General features: G+C 42.8%; 1 long non-coding RNA gene across 1 annotated transcript in view; it reads right to left on the bottom strand.

Moving 5' to 3' along the window:
- Positions 1–490: 490 nt before the first annotated feature.
- Positions 491–23911, bottom strand: part of LOC141778690 (uncharacterized) — a 125293-nt gene continuing 101872 nt past the window's right edge. Inside the window, exons 2-3 of the long non-coding RNA XR_012596117.1 lie at positions 2211–2451; positions 491–1914 (exon numbers count right to left, since the gene is read on the bottom strand). This is a non-coding gene — a long non-coding RNA (uncharacterized LOC141778690). The remainder of the gene's footprint in view (positions 1915–2210; positions 2452–23911) is intronic.

Below are 23911 nucleotides of genomic sequence, written 5' to 3'. Positions count from 1 at the left end.
CCATTGGTACCATGTCATGCTAGGTTGTCGAGAAGAACGCTAAATAACGCTTAATTTTGACGGGGAAAAACTGGCGTGGTCATTTTAAAAAGGGGTGTCTTAACGTCTGACCTCAAGATATGTGAATGGGAACTCTGTGATGAATAGAGTGAAAACTGTATCTTATTGGATAAAACAGATGTTGACAAACTGTGTAATTTGCAGTTGAAAAAAGGTAATTAATCGCAATATATCTTATTGCAACACTCAGCATATTGCAAAAAGTTTAAAATCACAATAAGGTTGCATCGTGTCTTAAGTATTGTGATAATATCGTATCGTGGGGCCCTCTGGTGAATCCCACCCCTATTAATTTATCATAAATTCCTCACATACACAAGCTCAGACGGGGTCTTATAAAGCTGTGACAAACAAGAGGCAGTAAACTGTGTATGCATGTGTGTGTTTGTGGGTGTGTGTGTCTGCATGCACACACGTGCATACATATATCTCTGTCTGTCTGCAAAGAGGTTTTACTAAGACAGAAAAGAGGGGGTACAGTAAATCCTAAATCCAAGCACGCCCATCTCAGAGACCCGAGGGTGCCACGCTATGATTGACAGGCCTCCTTTCACTGGCGCTGTCGGACGGGGGACGGATTATGGCTGTCTCGCCCTAAAGGGCCATTGTGGCTCCACGTCTCCCAGCTGCTTCACCATGCACCCCTCTCCACAACCGAGGAGGGGCCCTTGTGAGTGTGTCTGTGTATCAGGGTGACGTGGTGTGCATGGCATGGGTGCGCTTGACCTTCTGTCTTAATTCTCTGATCTGTTAAAATGGCAGGATATTACCATTTAGTCAAACGTTGTGTTTGTTTTGTTTTATTGATGAATATGTCTTTAAAAAGACTTTAAAAAAAATGTATTACACAACTTTCAAGTCCTGACAGACCAACATACTTTTAACTTCACTGAGGGAATCTTATCATATAAAATAATTTTTACTCTTAAACATTGAAAACTCATGTTTAAAGGTGCTAGATGCGAGATTGGGAGCATTTCTATTGCCTCTGCACGGCTCTCAACATGGCGACGGCTGAGCCGGCGGCTAACGGTGCTAACAGTGAAAACAACAGCAACAGCTGACAGAGCTAACTGTGTTAACTGCTACGCTTCCACATCAGCGCCATTGGTCGGGACGGCGTTATCAGCTGTAACCGCCGTATAAGTGCCGTTCAGAGCAGTGGCCGTGAGCTAGCCAGTGGGGCATGCTCACATGCACAAAAATGTCCGGCCTGGCGATGTCAACAAAGCACAGAGAAGATCGGACTACAACACACACAGAGGGAGAGAGACTTCATTCTCTGCTCAGGTAGACATTACTCCTCTATATCTTTACATAGCAAATAGTTGTTTGCTGCTATATTAATGCTCCGGATATCATATAGAGAACCTTTAAAGTGCTGTTCCATAAGGCCAGTCATCTTTTTTTCAGAACCTTTTTTCAATAGTTTTGAGAACTGGCAAAAAAATAAAAAAATATCCCTGAACATGCTGTCACACTGTCACTCTTAAATCAAATGAATGGATGGTTACATGTGTCAATTCACTGCACTCTACTCTCTCGCACAGATTTGAGACACCTCTCTGGGTTTTCACACTTGGCTGAACGTGTCTACTTTGCATCCCTTTCAACAATTACAAGTTTCATAGAACACTTCACCGCCCTGTGATGTAAGCCACTGAGGTAATGTAGGTGACGCTCACGTGGCTATAAAACCCAGGTGTGTTGCTACAGTTGCCCGCAGCTCTGCTTCCACTCCGGTGTGGATCGGAGGGCCCCTTAGATCCCGACTTGTAAAGTACAATAGCCTCAAGTCTCAAGCCTTGAACCTCGTCATGATTGATGGCACCAGTTCCACTGGTTTTGCTCCCTCTTTAAAAGAAGAAACACATTTAATATGGTGTACTGATCCGTCTGTTCTTGCTTTTTAAACGACTCGATTTTCTATATTGGCATCATATTTGACAGTTATTTTATGTTTTTTATCGAAAATATCGTAAAAATAAGAAATTCTTGAAAAAAATGATGATTGCTATATGATGGTGTGTGTGTGAGAGAGAGAGAAAGAGAGAGAGAGAGAGAGAGAGAGAGAGAGAGAGAGAGAGAGAGAGAGAGAGAGAGAAAAGGAGAGGCATGCGAATAGATGCCAGTAATATGACCTTTCCAACCTTTCTGTTGCTTCCCTGGGGTTTCCCATCCGTTTCCGCAGAGGCCTTGTGGGGAGTGCCCATCATGGGGGATCCTTCTGGGTTATGAGACCCCTGGCGTGGATGCAGGGCAGGGCGGGCTGGCACTGCAGCAGTACTGGCGCAGAGCTTTGCCAGGAACGGGAATGCCAGAGGCCTGCCACACTCCTGCTGAGAGCCTCCCAGGCAATTAGACTGCTGCGGTAGAGAGCTGCGGTCTGAACTGTAAAGCAGAGGAAGAGTGAACGGGACCGGCGATTAGCAATATTTAAGGGGTTTTGTGTTGACCCTACGTTGACATTAGATGGAGTGTAAACAGAAATATTGTTTCGGGTTATAGTGAGCATACTTTTAGCATGCACCCCGAGCTATACTTGTAAGCATTTTGCTCTCAAAGTGTGCGCAACATGATAAGTCCTTGGAAGAAGAGCCTTGATTTGATATGTGCAAAGGGTGAAAAAAAAGTTGCCCTCCTTCTATCCATGTCCCTGTCACCCCAGCGGAAAAAGGAGTGGATCGCTCTCACTCTCACTGTCTCTCTTCCTTTCTCTCCTCTCCGTTTCTCCGTCTGATGAAAGAGGAGCTATGATCGCTTCGACAACAAAGGGCCCAGCCGCCTGTGTTTGGATGAGGCTCTCCTTTCTTCTCTCCTTCCTCCTCCTCCTCTATCTATCTCTTCTAACCCCCTCTGATCTCACTTACTCTCTCTTTCCTCCATGCCCCCCTTCATCCCTCTTTCCCCCCCTCACCCTCACCCTCACCCTCCCTTCCTGCTCTATCTCTGGCTGCCTGATGCCACTCACTGGTGTTGCTCCTCCGTTCTTCGTTAGGGCCTCGGCGATACAATCAGGGGACGGAATTAAAAATCAGAAAGTGTCCTTGTCGAAGAGGCACCCCGGATGGCGCACTTTGATGTCTCCTCGGAAATTTGAAATTCATATGTTGTCACACTTCATTTTATCCCCCCCCTCTCTCTCTCTCTCTCTCACACACACTCTTTCTCCTTCTGCTTTCTCCTTTTCTTCGCCTTCCTCCTCCTCCTCTTCTCCGTCAAGTGCCATCATGTACTATTCAGTTAGAAAGACAGAAACGAGGGGAACGGAGAAGAACGTAAAAACGCATTGAACAAGTGTTTCTGAAAGCCCTTTCTTGTCTTTTATTTTTCATGTTTTCACTTTGTGAAGAAGGCGGGAAGAAATAATGAATCATTTAATTTTCTTTTGATAGTAGGTCCTGGGGTGCGTGGGCTTAGAGGTAGATGACAGGGAGTAAGGGACCACAGGACGGGGTGGAAATGTGGCGGCGGGCCACTTTGATGCCATTTCAGAGCCCGACGCCAAGTCAAAGCTATTTGACACAGTGAGGAAAGTGTGGCTGCCACACACTCTGTAGCGCACACACACGCACACACACACACACACACACACACACACACACACACACACGCACACACACACATTCAGACAGGCACATAAACTCTCTGGCAGCAACCCTCGCCTGGTCCCCAGCGAAAACAAATAAATGCACATGCCGCACGAGTTTCTCTCCGCCCATGATTTCCTCAAACCTTCAAAATGAAAGACAGGAGTTTGGACGTAATCCTGTTAGGATTTCAATAAGGGAAACATCAAAACATGTTAATGTTACACTGAATAGCGTGTGAGTCACCGTGCGAGTGTGTGTGTGAACACATTGTTGAGACTCTGAAGGAATTCCTCTTGTAAGAATAATTAGTCTTGAGTCAATGACATTAATAAACAGTAGCCATCCAAAGGAAATCTCAAGAGCTGGAATTGGGAGATGACACATTTCTGGACGCATTTCTCATTCTTGTCTTGAAGAAAATGAGGGGGCACATCACCGGGTCCTTGATGGCCCCTCCCAAGACAGTTACAAATGGGCATGCAGGTGGGGTGGCGAGGGCTGGGGATTGGGTAAGGGGTGGGGGGGAGGGTGGATGATCAAGATGGGGATGGAGACGGGGATGGGGAGTCCCACCGGTCCACTATACCCCAGATTCATCATTAATCACTCCTGCTGAGCCCCTCAGACCCTCCCACTCCTCCATACCACCCCTGTCTTCTACCTATAAGACCCGCTCCCCAAGGTGGTGGCAACCCATCTCCTCCTGCCCCCCTCCCACCATCAACACCACCCCGCACAACCCTTGCCCCTCCTCAAAACAACAATATCTGTTATCTTGCACCTCGGGAAAGTCACCCCTTCTTTGTCTCCACATCTCTCTGTTTTATATCTCTCTTTTCCCCCCACCGTCCTCCTTTCTCCCTTCTCTCACTCTCCATCTGTGTCTTTTCCCCCTCCTCACTACTTTTTTTTTTCTCTCTCCTTTTCGTTTTCTCCCTCTCTCTTTGTGACAAATGGGTTTTAATAAAAGCTGACAGAGCGATGAAATTAAAGGAGTGCATCCCATGGCCAGCTATAGCTCCAGCCTGTGCGTGGCACTGACATATTTAAAACAGGGCCTTAATTCAGTAGCTCTGCCCGTGTCTTACATCACCGGGGCTCCTCAGTGTTATCGGAATCATTATTACTGCCTGACACTGTATTGTTGTTGTAAAAAAAATCAAAAAAAAAATCACAGTTACAACTGGCACCAGACGAGACGAGCATTTAGCAGCTCCTTCGTCCTTGTGCCAACAGTGACCCCTATAAAACAGTTTATTCCATTGACCCTATTAGCAGATATTAGGCCCCATCTCCCATGTTGCCTCATTACCGCCCTAGATCATAAAAAAAGGGGGTTGGGATGGAGGAGGTGGTCGGAGACAGAAAGCGAGTGCGCGTCTTTTCCGAGGGAACCCTTCCATAAGGAATAACTGACACGGAGGACTTACCCACGCCTCGGGAGATCTCGCTCGACGTTAGAAAGCATTGTTTTGTTGGATTACAGGGTTAGGAGGGGAACCTAATCCCCTAATTTTTAATCTCTCTTGATTCCAGAGGGATGCATAAGAGACTGGGGGGCTTCCCTGACACAGCTTGGGTAGGTGGGTTACCGAGAAGGGGGTCCGGGGGAGGGGTGGAGGGATAAAAGAAGAGGGGAGGTTTCTTAACAAAGGGCATATGACATTATTGGTGGGGCATGACTCTATTGCTTTGAGAAACTGTGAGGACAACATGAGGGATTTTTAAAATGTAACAACAGAGACCATTTTTAGTCACCAAAACTTCCAAAAGCTCAGAAATTGTTAAAAAAAAGTACTAGAAAAGTTGCCAAACTCGAAATATCTACAGTGAAATCAAGAGTAAAAAGATAGCAGCGCCCGCGTCCCTTATAACAGAAATAATTCCAATCCTGTTTGTAGGCTGTGCACTACGCAACATTCAAAATCGTTGTGTGACAGTGATAACATATCCTTCTCCCAAAACATTTCTGCTTTGTCATTTCATACCCTCACCACCATGTGTCTGGATGTGTGGATAATTTCTCAGACAGCTTACAGTGACAGGCTTTTGGGACGGAGGGATAAATTGTCTGGGAGCTCATCCCCATAATCTGCCAAGGATATACAGGGTCTCCCCAGGCGGAATACAGGGACTGTTCACCTGCAGCATTAGCTAAATAAGATTAGGAGCTGGACTGGAACCCAAACACATCGCTGTGGGTGGAAATATATATATGAGAATATACAAAAAATCACATAAGGGGAAATTTGTTTGAAATTTTTAAGCTGGAAACACAGTTAACACCTTCTGCGATGGGAATTTCAAAATCCGGTTGATGCACAAAAACGTATGAGGGGAAAGAAGGGACATCAAACCTCCGACTGGGTTCAACTGAAGGCCTCTTTCAAATGTAAAGTTAGCTATGGAGCTGGCGGGAAACGGAGCAGGCGGGATGGAAACGGGGATGGGGAAAGGGAGGGTGGTCGCGGCGGACACAGGGAGTTAGAAATCATTGCGTCCATTGACGAAGTAACCTTGGGCGGCTTCCAGCGTGACTGAGAGAGTGAGTGAGCGACGGGGTCTTGGAGCCGGGCCAAGCCGAGCCTTTTGTGCCAGCAGCCGCCACATTCCAATCAGCCACGGATATTTATACTCCGGGCCTAATTGAAAGGTTGGCTTGTGAACCATCTGCATGCACCCACACTCCAACTCCCCCTTCAACACACACGCACACACACACCCACACACAGACAGACACTCTCCTTAGTGCTTTACTACCACAGACACAGCCAGCTTTGACCCACAGAAGAGGGAGGCCAGACATGCTGCATCTGTGACGGTTAACATCCCAAGAGGCCAAAAATGCAAAAGGGCGAGTTATGGCAAAAGCGTTTCTGCCAAAGGTTAAATTCAAAATTTGTTTCTGGTTTCTTGATATTTGTTTCTCCTTACCAGATAATGTGAGAAGATGCTGATTGGGGAAGTTGGGGAGCAACTGGGCAGAATGTGACATTTACTAGATTAAAAGGCAGGGTGGGTGATCTTGTTGAAACTAGCAAGAGTACACTAGATTTTTTTTAATTATCTAACCGAAAAACCCAGCCCAGTGTTGCCAACTCTATTACAATGAAAGTAGTTAGCAGCACTAGCTCCAAAAGTCCCTAAATCTGGTGAGGAAGTTGCCAAGTCGGCAACACTGACAGTCCGTCGCTTCAGGCCTCCCTCCAAAGCCACTCCCCCGCTATTATCATTACGAACATAAACATATCATGATGAACGTAATCAACGAACATGGCTATTGTTAATACTCACAGCTGTCAAACTAGCAGCTTGTAGAAGACTCTGGTGAGGCGCAGTGAATGAAAACTCTATGCCATATCACATGAGCGTATGCTCTTAGTTTGTTAAGTTTTGACAGTGAATTCTGAATGAGTCTTCTTGATATTTACATAACAGATGGGTGTTTATGGGATGCACTGTTGTCAAGTAATTTGGTAAACTATGTCTAGTTTTGTCTAAAATTATTGATGGATACATACAAATTGTATATATTACATTACTGTAATTATTTCATGTAATATGCTACCTGGAGAATGCCACTTTTCAAGCCCCTGAAGGGTATTTAGGCAGTTCACCTTCACATCCACATCCATGTGTAAATATAGAAGAAAAGAAAAGAAATGAGTGCATGGGCAGAGTGGCAGGCAGGTAGGTACAGGCAGGTAGGTATACAGGCAGGTAGGTCATTACATGCGGGCCGAATGAAATTATTGGACGGTTTATTACAGTCCTGCGACAGCCACCGATACCAGATTTTTTTTTGTCAGAGCATTTGATTTATTGACTGCTGTCGGGATGAAATGAGAATTTCAACTATTATAACAAAAAATGTCTCTAGAATCTTTACCAACCCTGCCTTTAAAACACAGCTGCAACCAAGCAATATCTTAAAACTGAGTTAATTTTGGAGTAAATATGTCAAGTGGTTGTAATTACATTTAAACAATAACCACAACATTACATTTCATGTATCCTATGTCCCTTTCAGTAGGATTGCATTTTTCATAACTAGAAGGGCACTCGGAGAGTGCGGCCCTACGCCAAGGCTGTTTCTATAATTGAAAAATAATGCATGTATCTGCCAGGAGATTCAGATCTGCTCCAAAAATGTAAATGGTTCTTCTTAGACCCATAATACACCCTTCCACCAAGTTTCATGAACATTGGGAATGTAGTTTTTCTATAATCCTGCTGAAAAACAAACCAACAAATCAACAAACTGAACTGGAAACATAACTGGAAACTCCTTGGCGCAGGACGGTAATAACGGCATACAGCAGATAGGCATGGGAACTTGACTTTTTATCTAGTTGGCCAACAAACCTGAAGTCAGTAATACTGTGCAGCTGAGGGAGTCTGGCAGTTGATAAAAGGAACTAAGCACCGGTGTGAGATAAATGACTTGATGATTGATTACCGCCTGAAGCAGAAAAATGAGCAAAGCACAAAACCGGTCAGTGACATTTATGTAATGAACATTTTCTCACAGCATTTTCTGTAAATCATACAGCGATGACTGGGTGTTTAGGGTCGCTACGGTATTTCAGGTCAATCTAATAAGAAATTATTATAAAAAGGGGCCTTTCAACGGCCTCACATCCACTCTGCTACTGTATATCTTCCTTCTGTACTCTAATAAATTCTCACCTTGAAGTAAAAACAAATCCTGTCTACCTTTTATTTGAACTTACACACTTTCCAAACAGCCGCAGTCTGAACCTTGCACTTCATTTGGTTGAGAAGTTGTGAAAATACAGAAGGGATTGGAGCTTTACCTGTAATCACTGCTGTGAAAGCTGTGGAAGGCAATCATGTTTTTCAAGTACCTAGGACATGCCAAATAATGTAGTTGCTCAGCACTGTGCGGTGAAGACCTAAAGCCAAAAACAAGTCATGATAGCGAGGTGTAAATTTATCATATCTGAATTATTCTGTCACGCTTATGATCATAAATAAAATCAGTTTTTAAATCTAGCCAGCATTCATTTTACCGCTAATCTTCACTTTAAATCTAATCTGAAAATCTAAAGTATTTAAGTTTAACCGACTGACTATCCACATGCCAGACAGCGAGCCAAAGTCAGGACTCCAGGGAGGCATGCAACAGTGAAACACAAATATCAGACTTCTGCTTCACAACCACAGAAATGCACCATGGGCTCATGGGATCGGGTAACTAAACCCACTGATTAATGCACAATTAGTGTTGTGTTGTGTCAGTTAACAGGATGGGCTGATGGAGTTTGCAGCAATGGTGAGGAGTGTGTTAAAGCTCTCGGCGGGCATCCAGCTGGCCCTTCGCTCATCTCTGGGACGTGCTAGGCTTCCTCTGCCAGCTGGCACTGGAACACACCGCCATGTTCATTCATGACAGGCATCTCCAAAAAACTTGTGAAAAACCCGGTGATTCTTGAACGCTCCTTTCACAAGATGCTTTCAAAAGGAGGGAAAAAAATAGAAGAAAGAAAGAAAGAAAAAAGAAAGAACACCTTTTCATGCGTTCTAAGCCAAGGACATTTGGGGCAACTCAGAAAAGTTTATTCAATGTGCTGCCCAAAACATTATTTATGTGTGTTGTGTATGACGTCTCTCACATTTACATCGCCACAAAAAGGCAGTCAAAAAAAGACAAAAAAAGCTTTGCCACAGACACAGTGTCCCTATCAGGTGCTACTGTATATGCTGATTATATCCATGTTTGGAGTATGTTGTATGTTTAAAATGGAAAAATGCCAAAATTAAGCACATTTTTAAATTGCGGTATACATACTGACATATTACATTTTTGAGTGTGATGTTTATTTACCGATTAATTGGTTTGGCCGTTATAGTTATCTGCAGAACCGGGCTCCGATAGTGGCCGATGTCTGCGCAGCCTTCACCAGTCACACGGGGACGTACATCACCCTTTTGCATAGAGGCTCCATACACAAAGTCAAGGTAGGGAGGGAGGTTATTTCACTTTATTTCTTCCCACAAAGGTTATCTCTCAAATGTACAACACTACACTACAACACTTCCAGCTCTTTGTCCACAATACAACACAGGCAGACAGGGAGGAAAATAAATCATTCAACTGTTACTTTAACTTGCTTACTGTACCAATTTGGCATTCTCTTTTCCAAATAATCCAGCCACGTAACTATCCATTCATGAAATGAAATTGCACACTTTAGGATCCTCCTTACACTGGGAATATGCACACACATTAATGGCCTGTGAGAGTGGCATTTAACAATGTAAGACACACACACAACAGAAGCCACAGGACAGCACATCGCCCATCGTAAATAAATATAATACATACGAATGATGTAATCCTCCAAATCACATTTCAGGATATTCAAACTGATGACAAAAAAACTGATTTATTAAAAACGGTGATGCAAAAGTATCCGATTAGGCTGCTGCAGAAGTAAAGAAGATATCGGCCAATTCATCGGCTATCAGCTTTTTCCTGCTCCAAACTATCGCTATTATATCGGCCTTTAAAAATCCACTATCGGTTGACCTCTACTCATGTTGCACAAAACAATTCACATCTGTCAATACATTTCTTGTAACATTCTTGTTAGTAAATGATAGTACACTTAATCATTTTCTTGCTAGTATCAGTGGTGGTAAAAAAGTAAAAAAGTAATAAAAAAATGTCTAAATCATCTTAATCCTCCAAAGTTTAGCAGCAAAAGTACATACACATCATTACAAAGAACGGCCACTTTTACGATCTTTTAAACTGAACTTCCTTAATTCCCAGCAACACATTGTATTTCATCAGCTTTTCACATGTGGACAATTTAGACCTGCAAAGTCACTGAAGTTGTCAGATAAATGTAGTGTAGTGTCTCACTTCAAAGTGTAGTTAAGCAAGAGAATAAGTGTACTTAGTTACAGATCAAAATAGTTCATAAGGCTGTCCTCGACCAAAGAAATTGGTCTGGGTGGGAGATGGTAAGCAAGCTGTTTGTATCTGTGTAATTGCAGTGTATGTTTTCTATGTAATGCTGTTTTGTCTGTATGTGTTTTTTGTATTTGTGTCTATAGGACCCCCTCGAAAATGAGATGCTACATCTCAAGGGGCTATCCTATCCTTTCAATAAATTCAATTCTTAGTCTAACACTCGTTTTTTAAGTTTCTCCACAAAGAATCACATAAAAGCTCCACTTTAAATCTTGTGTTTACCAGAGATGTGCTCATGGGTTTCTTGGAAATAAATTGTTCAGCATGAAAAAAAATAGACTAATCGACTAAAGAAATCATAGTCGATTAAAACCAAAACAACCGATTAGTTCACTAATCGACTAAGAGGGTCCCTAAATAGTACACAGTCAACATTAATACACAGTGCACACTTCAGAGTATCTGTATTCAGTATGGAAATAAGAGAATGATGCAGCATGTGGACAGAGCAGACGGTTCTATACTGAATCATTGGATTTAGGCTTTTCACCAGCAAACAGAACAATGCTGGTAAGCTACTGGGGAATGGGGACAGCCTGCCAAATGCAAAATCATCCTCTGTTACTCCTTGGCTTGCCCCTGTGATAAATCAAAGTGCCGTACAACAATTAGCACTCTGTTGACACTCTATTCACATCCAACAGTTGATACAGGAAGTGGGCCAAATGATGTAGAACACAACTTATTGTCTTGCCAAGTGCATCTGCGATTATCAGCAGTGGAAATCCATCCACTTGTTATATGAGCTTGTGAAAACAGGTCTGCGGATTCCACTTGGCGGCAATGTAAACTGTGTTGTACAATAGATTACTGGCGTTGCAAATTTACACTACATACATACTGTGGGAAAGCACAAGGGACAGTTAATCCCCAACTGATTATACCACTCCAAGAATATGAACTCGTTGCATATGCCTTACAGGTCAAACATACAGCAACGTGTCCCCCTTCTTTACATTCAATAGGAAATCATTCGCTCAAAGCAATCAAATATACTTCAATAACAACAGAGATAAACAACACTCATCCGGTCTAATCTCTCTGCGGACCGCCCAGCTCAATCAATTAATTACCTAGTTGCTGTGTTTTACTTCGGGGCTTTAGTAATGATCTTTAAATATTAATTTGGCTTTGTCCAGGGACTGATACGAGGGCCCTGTTGTTGTCTTCTGGATTTCTAGTTGTCAAGTCGGAGGCACTCTGCAGTGGGAAGTAAACCTGAATAGCCAGAGGAGGGTTTAGGCTGTTTGGCTATAGCATGTGCAAAGAGACACTACACGTTTTGTTTGATGATCACAAACAGGATAAGTAAGGAAGATTTATTTTTAAAGGGGAACTACGCCAATTTTCCCAATTCATGCATGTTATTGCTATGGTCTAAGACAGTCCAAAAAAATATTAGTAAACATGAACAATTATCTCCCAAATCCAAAAACAAAAGTGCTAAAACTCAAATTTGTGATGTCAATGGGTTTAAAGTCTGGAGCTGCTCCATAGACAATGAATGCGACGCTGATTTTGTGGACCCACAGAATGTTAGTTTTTGTTTTTTATACCCAAATGAGCTTTAGAGTGCTTTCACATTAAGGACCCGGGCCCGAATCTGAATACACTTAGCCCCAACGTCCAGTTGGTTTGATTAGTGTGAACGCTCCGTACCGTACTCGGGCACGGTTTGTCGATCCGTACCCGAATCCACTTGAAAAGGTGGTCTGGAGTACGGTTTGTGTGTATTCGGGTACGGTTCGCATCAAGTGTGAAAGCCAACCGTACCGAAACACGGAAGTGGACTGCTATTTAACGCGAGTAACGTGTAGAGTCGGCATATTTTCACATCAAACTCTGTGAAATAAGAGTTTATTTCGACCAAACCAGAGTTGCTGATGTTGGAAAGACTAATGAAAACAGTTTTGGTGAGTTTATTTTGTTTCTGTCACGTTTGAATGAAGTGTCTTACGATGCTACGCCACCAGAACAGCTGATTTCAACATAAATAAATACACGTGGATGATGACGCAAGTGTACTCAGGTACGGAACAAGTTTACTAATGTGAAAGCTGAGCACCGGGTGAGTGGGGAAGGGGGGTAATCATACTCGGGCACGGTGCGGATCAATTGTACTTCATATGAAAACACCCTTATTCTATTGTGAAACAGAAAATGTATCCATATACTCAGAATATTCCACTGGGTGTCATCTAGAACATCTCTCCCAATTCATTGTCTATGGAGCAGCTCCACACTTTATACCCTATGACATCACAAGTTTGAGTTTTAGCACTTTAGTTTTTGGATTTGGGAGAGAGCTGTTTATGTTGCTAATATTTTTTGGACTGTCTTAGACCATAGATTCATACATTAACATGTACATTAACATACATTAACATGTATGAATTTTGAAAATGGGCGTAGCTCCCCTTTAAGATTTCTTTGTTTCAGAATAAAAGCACAAAAGTTGGATTTTTGGTGATTGTTGCAGAAAGGTTGTGTGTTTTCTTTTTATTGTAGGTGGCTCATGTTGTGCTGAGTAAGAGAGTGCACCCACCTAATATTGTTCAAAGACCTGAAGTGTGAACTGAGAGAGACCCACTTCAATTACACCCTTTGATCCATTTTATTAGTGTTGTCACGTATTCGGGCTTAATTTTGAATACGTGTTTGAGGCATCGTTGCAGGTGGGAGATGTTTTTTTACACACTAACCTGTTTGTGATTATGTCTACCCCACTGTGATCTCTCCATTTGTTGGAAAATGAAGAACAAAAGAGGTGAAATCTAATAGAGTAAATACGGGGAGTTTTCTAAAGTGACAAAATAAAGACTTACAGTATACAGTATGTCTCCTGACCACCAGCGATGCAAACAAACAGGAATCACAACAACATCTGAGTTAAGATCAGGCTTGATGAACCACCAAACCTTTAGAGGATAGTATCTATCTTCGTTTAGGCTGTCTTTAATAATTAATCCGATACATTTATTTATCACTCTCCACCACTGAGATACCCAGGTGAGTTGATTTTCTCTCGGGATGAATGCTCAGGGGATGGGAGGGAGTGGAAGATTCCACTCTTTTTTTCTCCTCTATCTCTTGCTTTGCATCAATGTTTGTAGCCCAGAGCAGACGAAGCCAAGAAAAAAAAACTCAGATTTGGCCTCTGTCCACCTTACCTGCAAAATACCCTGCATCAGCATATTTCACAGAGTACCAACGGGCCAAAAGCAAAGAACGGGGGGAAACTAGAGAGACGGAGGCTGCGAAGCTAATTGGCTGATGTATTCTAAATAGCCTAATCTCTATTTTCTTTTAAATGGCACGTGAATATGAAATCTCTGTACAGTGTATTTTAATTGTTGTCTCAAATGATTCATTTGCTCGCGCAAGAGTCAAGTTAGATAGTTAAGCCGAAGCGCGGCCCAGTGTATGATACCTCTAAGTTTCAATATTTGTTAGATCGTACATCTTCAATCCCGCCACATGCTGTGATCAAAGACTCCTTTCAACTTCAACCTATATTGAAAACCACAGCATTTGCAAAGACATCTGCATACGTTTTAAAGTATATGAGCTCTTGGTGTAAAAGATATAGTTCAAAAGGTGTTGTATATACAAATGTGGTATCATTTGAAATGCGTTCATTGATGCGTCCATCCCTGCCTTGTTAAATATCCTCTGAACCAAATTCAAGCTGAAATATATATATTTTTCTGTGATCTTGGTATACCTGGTGCTCATCTTGAGATACGACCACAACTTGACCGCATGCCAAGTCGGGGGGGGGGGGGGGGGGGGGTGAAACCAGCACAAACAGGGAACAGCTTAACAAATTACCACTCTGCTGCCAAGTCCTGGGAGGGAGGCACAGCGGCCTAAAGAAAGAGCTAAAACCCCTGCTGCAGATACCGAGAAACCCCAGAGGGCGAGGGGTGAGGAGGAAGTGAGAAACAAGAGCGAAGGTGGGTTAAAGCATATCGAGAGAGGAAGCAGAGGGTAAAGAACAAGTGAGATAAAGAGGCAGAGGGAGATGGAAAGAGTGAGAGGCAGAGCAGAGGGTAGAAAAAAAACGAGGGAACAGAAGAGGCTTGATATGATTTCAATGGAATGTTTGTTGACAGTGCTCCGTGGCCCGGGGCCTTGGGATAAATGATTGAACACTGCGCCTGTCAAAGCCAGAGGATTTCTGTGGGCTTGTGTTTCTCTCTGCGCTCTTTTGCTGGAGGGAAGGTAGCAGTCAACTAATTGACACAGAATTAAGCATGAAACGCACTAAGCGCAGCCCTCTTCTGCCACGGCTGGCCTCTCCACCAAAAGTGGGGGGCTTCCAGCCAGTTAAAGGGCTCCAGATGAAACACGCACGTGCACGCAAAAACACACAAGATGAAATCAGACACGTGCAAATATGCAAGCGTGAATACATCTGCAAAAAAAAGAAAAGAAAACGAAGATAAACATCCAAGCAGATGGCCCACTATTCAATTACACCAGATCAGTAATTCAACATTTTAACACCCACACATAAGCAAGTGCACACAAGCACATCGGCAGAGGCGAAGAGACGCAGGGTACAGGAGGATATGCGCGGAGAAGAAGAGAAGCCAACAGTATAGACTTTTCCTGTGACAAATTGCTCCATGAGAAAGTAATCCTTCAAGATTAACAGTGTCATTCTCTGCCACACCTTGCATATTATGCTCAGGGGGCTGCGATCTCAGCCGCGGGCGTCTTGCAAATGGCTTACCAGGTGTGTGCTTGCACTAACTGTTGTTGCTGTACTCTGAAAAGCAAAGCACATGAGAGAGAGAGAGGGGGACTAAACTGAAAGGATGACAGAGCTAACAATCAAGAGGGACAGTTAGAGAAGGGAAAAAGAAATTGTGAAAGAAGAGGGAAAGAACATAAAAGTCAAACAAAATGTGTGTGTGGGTGGAGGGGGAAGGTAATCTGCAGCGCTGTGCACAGGTATACAGGTGGGCCTTTTGTTTTCCACACACTCACTTGTGATTGAGCGATGCACGGGCCGATTAAGGTTGAGTGGCGCGGACCTTTAGCTGTAAATATACAGCACCGCCTGCTGTAGCCCAGCCAGTAACGCAGTGGTATACAAGGAGTCTCACCTCATTAAAACTTGGCGCTGCGACCACAAAAACAACATGACTAAGCAGCGGGTGTGTGGGGTGGGGCACTTTCAAAAACAGAAAGAGAGGGGAGGTGTTTGTGCACCTCCTACAAAGGTTGCGGTAATGGTCTGGGCAGCAGTAGTGTCAGGCTGCTCTCCTCTCCTCTCGTCTCCACCGGCCGCATCACCACGTGAATGCCCTTGTGAAGGAGCTGGAGACAGGAAGAGAAAGGGAGAGGCGATGGAGAAGGGAAGGGAGGTTGCAGGGTCAAAGGGCCAGCCCCATCCTGCTGACTACCAACCAATCAGGAGGTGTCCTGCGCTGTCTTGGAGGCAGCGGATGGGGGAGAGAGGAGGAGGTGAAGAAGAGGAAGAGATAAGCAAGGAGAGAAGGAGGGTGGGTGGACTGCAAGGCGGATCCCCAGGGTCAATTATCCCCGGGAAGGAGGTACAGTAACCAACACTCTGCATCTCATTTGCAAGGCAGCAGCAAAGGTGCACCTGAGCACGGCTAGCGAGCGTCCTGCCACAGCACCGAGGCAATTAATGTCTCCTTTCAATGACATGTGCTTCTCAGTGTGACAGTGGCTGGGCAGCTGTGGGCTGGGCCAACTGGCTAAAAGAGAAGGCCTTAGCGATGCCTCTCGTCTTCCCACTGAGACTAATTTCACACAGAGATCCCTGCCTCTGTTGCAACGACCGTCCTAGTTAGAGGGCTTTGGGTTCAAGCCTTAACACACACACACACACACACACACACACACACACTTAAATAAATGCACACATGCAAAGACATATATGCCTAACATGACACATTAACAACCCTACAAATCATACACTGAATGAGCGTACACAAACATGTATGCTGCAAAATTACACACATGAAAGAGTCTATGTTGACAGCTCAGAAAATCTACCAGTACAACGTATTGTCATACAATGGTTCGTAAGATGTCTTACGAATAGTTATTCCTCCTATTTTGTGCATTTTCCTATGAATGTCCAGCGTCAATTTCCGCTCCGGTCTTAGGAAACAACTTGGTTAGGTTTAAGCAACGAAACCACTTAGTTAGGTTTAGGAAAAGATCCACTTGGTTAAGTTACGCCACATCGGAAGTGGTGTAACTTAAGTATGGAAGTTCCGTGACAAAAACTACTTAGTTAGGTTTAGGAAAAGATTGCAGAAGTGGAGTAACTTAAGTACGGAAGTTATGTGACAAATAAATCAACGATTTCTGAATTCACACGGGACACGGACTGTAGTCTCCTGGGCGAAAGTCCGGTGTTTTTTTGACCCACCCATCCACCCCGACCTCCTCACTACGTGGCATTTGTTGCTCTTTATACTTGTTCACAATTACGTGGATTACATATAAATTGATATCGTGGGATACATACAAAATACAGTGCATTTACTTTTTGTAGGTATAGCTACGAACGGTGGATTAGAACAGCTGGATCAGTGACAGGAAGTGAAGAAAAATGTGAAGAAAACAAAAGAATGAGCTGAATTTTTATTTTTTTTTTTACACAATTTTCCCACATTTTTATAAACACATATACTTTCCTGGATTTTTTTTAATTAAAAACTAATATAACAAGGCCTAAGTATATTCTAGCTCACTCCACTTACGTGAAGACACACTCAAACATTCGGACACTGACTCACCTATAGAGCAGGTTCAACAACTGCCAGCACACCCAAGCCAAAGCTCATCAGCTGCTGTTAACTGTTAAACACAGTTTTGCAAAAAACTTATAAAAATATGAATCAAATGTAATAATTTAACTGTTGTTTTGGGACCAAACTGGTGAGAATAAAAATAAGCCTTTGCTCTTTAATTCTGAGGGCCTGATAGAAGAACCTATATATTACAGCCTCAGTAGGCCTCCGGAGGCTGCAGAGTTCAACACTCTGCCACAATATTAAACATAGAATAAACATGTGTTGACTATTTTGATATTCTTACAACCTTACAACCAGTGCTGTGCCAAAACTTGTATATTTTGCCCAAGGGATAATACTGGAGGAAAGCTCATGGAATCGTGTTCAAATTGGGAAGAGATCGTCCTCTAAGGAGAACGAATGTGCTCTGTCAATATCATTACATATTTCTAATGTATGAGTACAACTTTCGGGCTGATCGTTGTGGAGAGAAAAAAAGGTCAAGGGTCACCAGAAACATATAGATATCATCCTCAATGGACCATGATTATCAATAACAAATATCATGGAAAGTAGTGCTAAGCTATCTTTCCCCCGATTAAACTGTTGGGTGGACGGACTGACTAACGGGGCAACATCACCATCCTTACGCCTTACTACCATAAACTGACAAACTGAATGTGGATAGTGTGTGTGCTTTAATATTAAAAGAAGAGCATGCAGAAGAGAGTAGCTCTAAAATTATTGCTTAGAATACAACAATAAGGAAGAAAAATCAGTGTTGATGACAGAGAACACAGCGTTCCCTCGGGCTCTTTTTTTCCTTTATACCCACATCATTAAATTAAAGACAAAAGACTGTGGAACACTCAGATGTGAAAAACATTTTAAATCACAACTTCTGTGCGTCTTCTTTGGGTGTATTGTTTTATTATAGCATTGTATGTGTTATGTTAGTGAGAAGAAACTTTAAAATGTGCTATCAGTAAAAACTTGTGTTGAAAATATGATCTTTTTTTTAGTGTGACATATAAATTAGGGCTGTCAAAGTTAACGCAAACTTGTTTTAACACCACTAATTTCTTTAACGCATTAACACAACTTGTGATTCTTATGCTGTAGCGGACTCAAAAGCTAGAATGAAGATACTGGTATCATATGAAACTAGAAAACCTAAGGAATCCATTGGTACCAACCATAAAAAGGGGTTCTTTGACCTCTGACCTCAAGATATGTGAATGCAAATGGGTTCTATGGGTACCCAGGAGTCTCCCCTTTACAGACATGTTCACTTGGGCTTGAGTTTGCCATGTTATGGTTTGAGCATATTGTTTATGCTGAATGCAGTACCTGTGAGGGTTTCTGGACAATATTTGTCATTGTTTTGTGTTGTTAATTGATTTTGATTAATAAATATATAGATACATTTGCATAAAGCAGCATATTTATCCACTCCCATGTTGATAAGAGTATTAAATACTTGACAAATCTCCCTTTCAGTTACATTTTGAACAGATAAAAAACGTGTGATTAATCTGTGATTAATTGTGATTAACTATGGACAATCATGAGATTGATTAATTGCAATTAAATAATTAAAATCTTAAATAAAAAAAAGAAATGATTGACAACCTAATATAATTTTTTTTTTTTTCAAGTATTAATAAAACGTAATAAAAAACTTAAAAAATCATTTGATGATCAGCCCTGTATGTATTAGAAATTGCCCTCTTTTCAGAAGATATGTCTTGATGTGTCTGTATGTGGTATTGAAACCGTATGGAAGATATTTGCTGAGAGTATGTGTTACTTACACATCGATGTCAGCAAGTGCGTTACCATGTAATCAAGTCATGACCTTGTGTGTGACCTCGTTGCCGCGGGGCATTGCAGCTAGCAAGGCTAACATGAAGCTAATGAGTGCCATTCATTTCCAGCGCGTGCGCGCGCACACACACACACACACACGCACACACACACACACACACACACACACACACACACACACAAAGAGGCACATATTCAACAGATCCAACCTTCCGATCACTGCTCCCTATAGCCCTGGAGCTCACAATGAAACCCAGTGTCTCCCTCAGTGGGTAGCCTGTGCTCTCCTCCCTGACCGTTCTCACTCATCCGAGACAGAAATAGACATCGCTTTGCTTCCCTGCTCATTCTCCTAGTCAACTTGTGGTTGACACACACTGGATGAATGACTACTTCCTCCTGCTCGCCTCAGCCGACTACTGAGGTGCAGTTCCGAGTTGTCGAGCTTGCCACTGAGAGAGAAAAAAGAACAAGGGGAGTTGGATTCGGCTTGCGATGCAGAGGGGGGAGAGAGAGTATGTGTGCTAGTTTCAGCAGACACGTCATGCACATACACACACACACACACACACACACACACACACACACACAAACACACACACTTACAGCAAAGCTAGCTGGCTTTTGACAGTGGCAGAATTATTACGGCGAGGTGAATATTACCCCCCTGGGACTTCATTTACCTCCAGCATATTCACTGAGTTTCTCTGTGTTTTACTGCTCCTCATAATCCAAGCCAACCACACACATACACACGCGCACTCATATCACCATATCACACACTAGTTTTATGTCCATGAGTGTTGTCAGGGTTATTATTGAGATCATTATGGGATGTGGATAGTATTCAGATGCCCCCCTCCCCCTCCACCCTTTTTGTTGCAGTTTTGAATCTCGGAGACCTCTCATGAAAGGTTACCAAAGCTTTCCTGTTCCAGCTTCTATTTATCAATAAAGCATATACTCAAACATGAACACACACACACACACACACACACACAGTCACAGAGGCAGTTTTGTATTTTGCAGCCAGTATTGTTGTAATTCTCCTCTTAATATTTAGACGGTAAAGGTCACTGATGGACTTCTTTTGTTGTGCTGTTTGAGGTCTCTTTTGCCCATTGTGTTAACAAGTCATTAAAAATTGAGGGAAGTGAGGCAGGCCAGGAGACATTGCATATGTTTGGAAGCATTATTATTATTAAATAATCATGTTTGTCTCCTAAATTGAGAGTGACTCATGCCACAATATCAGTAATTAGATAAATTATTGATGAGCTGGCGGGTGGGTGAGAGGATGGTCGGTGGTGGAAATGGAATTGCCAAACCCAATTACTGTCTTTTTTTCTCAGAGTGGCCCCATTAGGTTTGTCACTTAGACCACTAAATGGCGGCACTAATAAAACCGCAACTTGCACCCAACCAGCTTAATTAATAGTAAGATGATTAATATTTTAATTGCAGCAGATTAAATACCACTAGCACTGAGAGGGAAGCTCTACAAGAACAGAGGCCGACGTCCTGTGCTCTCTGCTTTAAAATGATGAACATGCCATGTTCCAGCTCACAGTCTCAACGTGGAAAGAGGTAACAGTATTTCAGGTCTGATTTGGAGTACAGAAGGCACATTGATGCCTTTGCAATAATAAGATGATTGATGTGTTTATTAATTGAAAACAAAGTTACTAAATCAGTTACATTAGGTTTTGCATATGATAAGTGCACAAGAGAGTCGCAATACGTACTTAGCAAGGTTGACACACATTGACAGTGTATCACGTTAATTCTACTTAGTTAATTCTGATGTGTCTTACAACAACTTTGCATCCCAAAACAATTCTTGTTAACGGTGTAAGCATGTCTTAAGCTTTAACTGGGGCTGTCAAAGTTAACGCGATAATAACACGTTAACACAAATTTGTTTTAACGCCACTAATTTCTTTAACGCATTAACGTAATTTGGGATTTTTAAAGTTGTAGCAGTCTCAGTTTTAAAGCTAGACAATAGCTGGTTTAGTGAAGATACTGGCATCATATGAAACTACAAAACCTAAGGAATCCATTGGTACCAACCGTGTCATATTAGCTTGTCACAAAGGAGGCAAAATAACACTCCAAACTTACGCTACATTTTGGTGAGGAAAAACTGGCATGGCCATTTTCAAAGGGGTCCCTTGACCTCTGACCTCAAGATATGTGAATGAAAATGGTCTCTAAGGGTACTCACAAGTCTCCCCTTTACAGACATGCCCACTTTATGATAATCACATACAGTTTGGGGCAAGTCATAGTCAAGTCAGCACACTGACAGCTGTTGTTGCCTGTTGGGCTTGAGTTTGCCATTTAAGCATATTTTTTTATACTAAATGCAGTACCTGTGAGGGTTTCTGGACAATATGTGTCATTGTTTTGTGTTGTTAATTGCTTTCTACAATAAATATATACATATATTTGCATAAAGCAAGCATATTTGTCCACTCCCATGTTGATAAGATTATTAAATACTTGACAAATCTCCCTTTAAGGTACATTTTGAACAGATAAAAAGTGCGATTAATTTGCGAGTAACTATGGACAATCATGCGATTAATCGCGATTAAATATTCTAATCAACAGACATCCCTAGTTTTAACGCAACCTATTAAAACAATTACAGACGACTATCAAATTTAAAAAATATAATCTGTACAACTATGTACTATACCTGAGGTAAGGTTTAAATATTGTATTTTTAGATGTCACTCCTATTAAAATGTCTCATTTTCTTTTATATTGCAAATTGTTCAGTACATCTTAATTTGAGATTGAGATATTCAACTTCTATGTTGCCCTCTGCAAAGAAAGGACTTCAAAAACAGACTGCCCCCGAGCAAACACAACACCCCTGGGTGCATGTGTACCATCAGCGCTAGGAGGCACCTGCATACACACACACACACACACTCATCCTATGCCACAATAAAAAGCGACTATCCCTCTTCCGCTAAAACCGATCAGCCCCCTCTCTCTCAGGAGGGCATGGTGTCTTCCATCCCCAACATGAATAAAACAAGTTGTTATTCTTTTCTAGATAAACACCCTCCAAGTGCCCGCAAACAAGAGGGGGAAACGACGCCAAGCTTTGGTTTTCCTCCAGCAATTGCAATGGAGACGGGCTCCCCAGACAGTTGCTGGGCTCTGCAAAATGGTCCTACACTGTACAAAGTGTCTGCTTTGCCAGAGGCGCAGGATGGAACTTCTAAGCACAAACAAAATCTACTAAATACCTAGCAAGGCTTGCTTTGCCATTTGAACAAAGCATATTATTCATTCACTTTGTCAATTCCTTATGCACATGGTGTTATTAATCAAATTCCCCAGTGAGATTTGAGCTGCTGTTTGTTCATTTGAATCTACAGAATGACTCTGCTGGTAAGTGAATCATTAGGAAGCATCACTTTGGCCCAGATTTGACAAAGAGGCTGGGAAGGTGTACATTAGCCGACGGAAAAGGTTAAGCATGGTAAAATGAGAGAGGAAATGTGGCGGACAAATTGAGAAATTAGCAACGTGCTGGTGGGGAAAGTCTCGGAGGACCCGGCGCTGAGGCGAGACCTATTATGGCACATGGCACCAGGCAGCTGGGTGGGTAATTATCATCATGTGTTTAGCAAGGCGCCCTTATCCAGGGCAACATATATGACTTGTGCTTTAACCACTTAGTTGGCCCATTTAGCTCTGTGCCGCGGTGTGTATGTGCGAGTGGGGGATGAGTGCATATCCTCGCTGATACGCTGCTTTAACAGTAGGCAGCGTTTCCCCCGCTGCAGGTGCTGCATGGCAAGTCAGCCATGGTTGGCACCTTGGACTGTGATGCAGGTGTGTGACCCGTGCCCGCGGTGCCAGGCTGGCTGAGGTGGCCTCGCTGTGAACGGGTGTAGCTTCATGTCCTTGGGGAAGGTGAGAGAGTGACCCCATGAAGATCCAGCTGTGAGCCTGGTGAGCAGGGGGCCCAGATGTGTGTGTGTGTGTCTTTCAGTATCTCCATGTGTGCCCACTGCCAGCTTGGTACGAAACAGCTGGCTCCCACCATCTGCTACTCCTCTACATCAGCAGCCCCAGAATGTGTATATGTTGTATGTGTGTGTTTTCCATGTGTTGCGGGTCTTTTTTTTCTCTCAGTATAATACACAATTAGATATGCGTGCATTAATGTAATATCAACTGATTTAAAGGGTTACAATGTGCAGTTAAACATGCCACGGAAGTACTAAGGATACCCTTTCAAATAGAAGACTTTTTTCTGCCATTTATTTTTGGATGTACATTTCTTTGAAAGCTACACTAAGACTATCAAGTGTATGCTAGCTTTTCCCTTTGGTTGTTAATCATTTGCTCCAAGCAAGCCCTACTCTATCGAACAGACTCGGGGAGAAGAGAGAAGGATTGGGAGGTTGGGGGGTTAGTATGCTAAAATCCACCCAAAACAAGACACATGAGACGTACGGTTCTAGTGTTAATTAGGGAGCCAATATTACAAGATAAATCAGAGATGGAGGGATGGTTTGGAGGAGAGGGAGACGAGGGAGGAGGGATGGAGGAGGAGGAAAGGGAAAAGAGAGTGAGAAGCAGCAAGAGAGGGAGGGGAGGTTGTTGATTTGAGCAGG

This window comes from Sebastes fasciatus, chromosome 12 (assembly GCF_043250625.1).
Source record: "Sebastes fasciatus isolate fSebFas1 chromosome 12, fSebFas1.pri, whole genome shotgun sequence".
NCBI classification, from domain to species: Eukaryota; Metazoa; Chordata; class Actinopteri; order Perciformes; family Sebastidae; genus Sebastes; species Sebastes fasciatus.
This window is presented reverse-complemented; position numbering and strand designations above follow the sequence as displayed.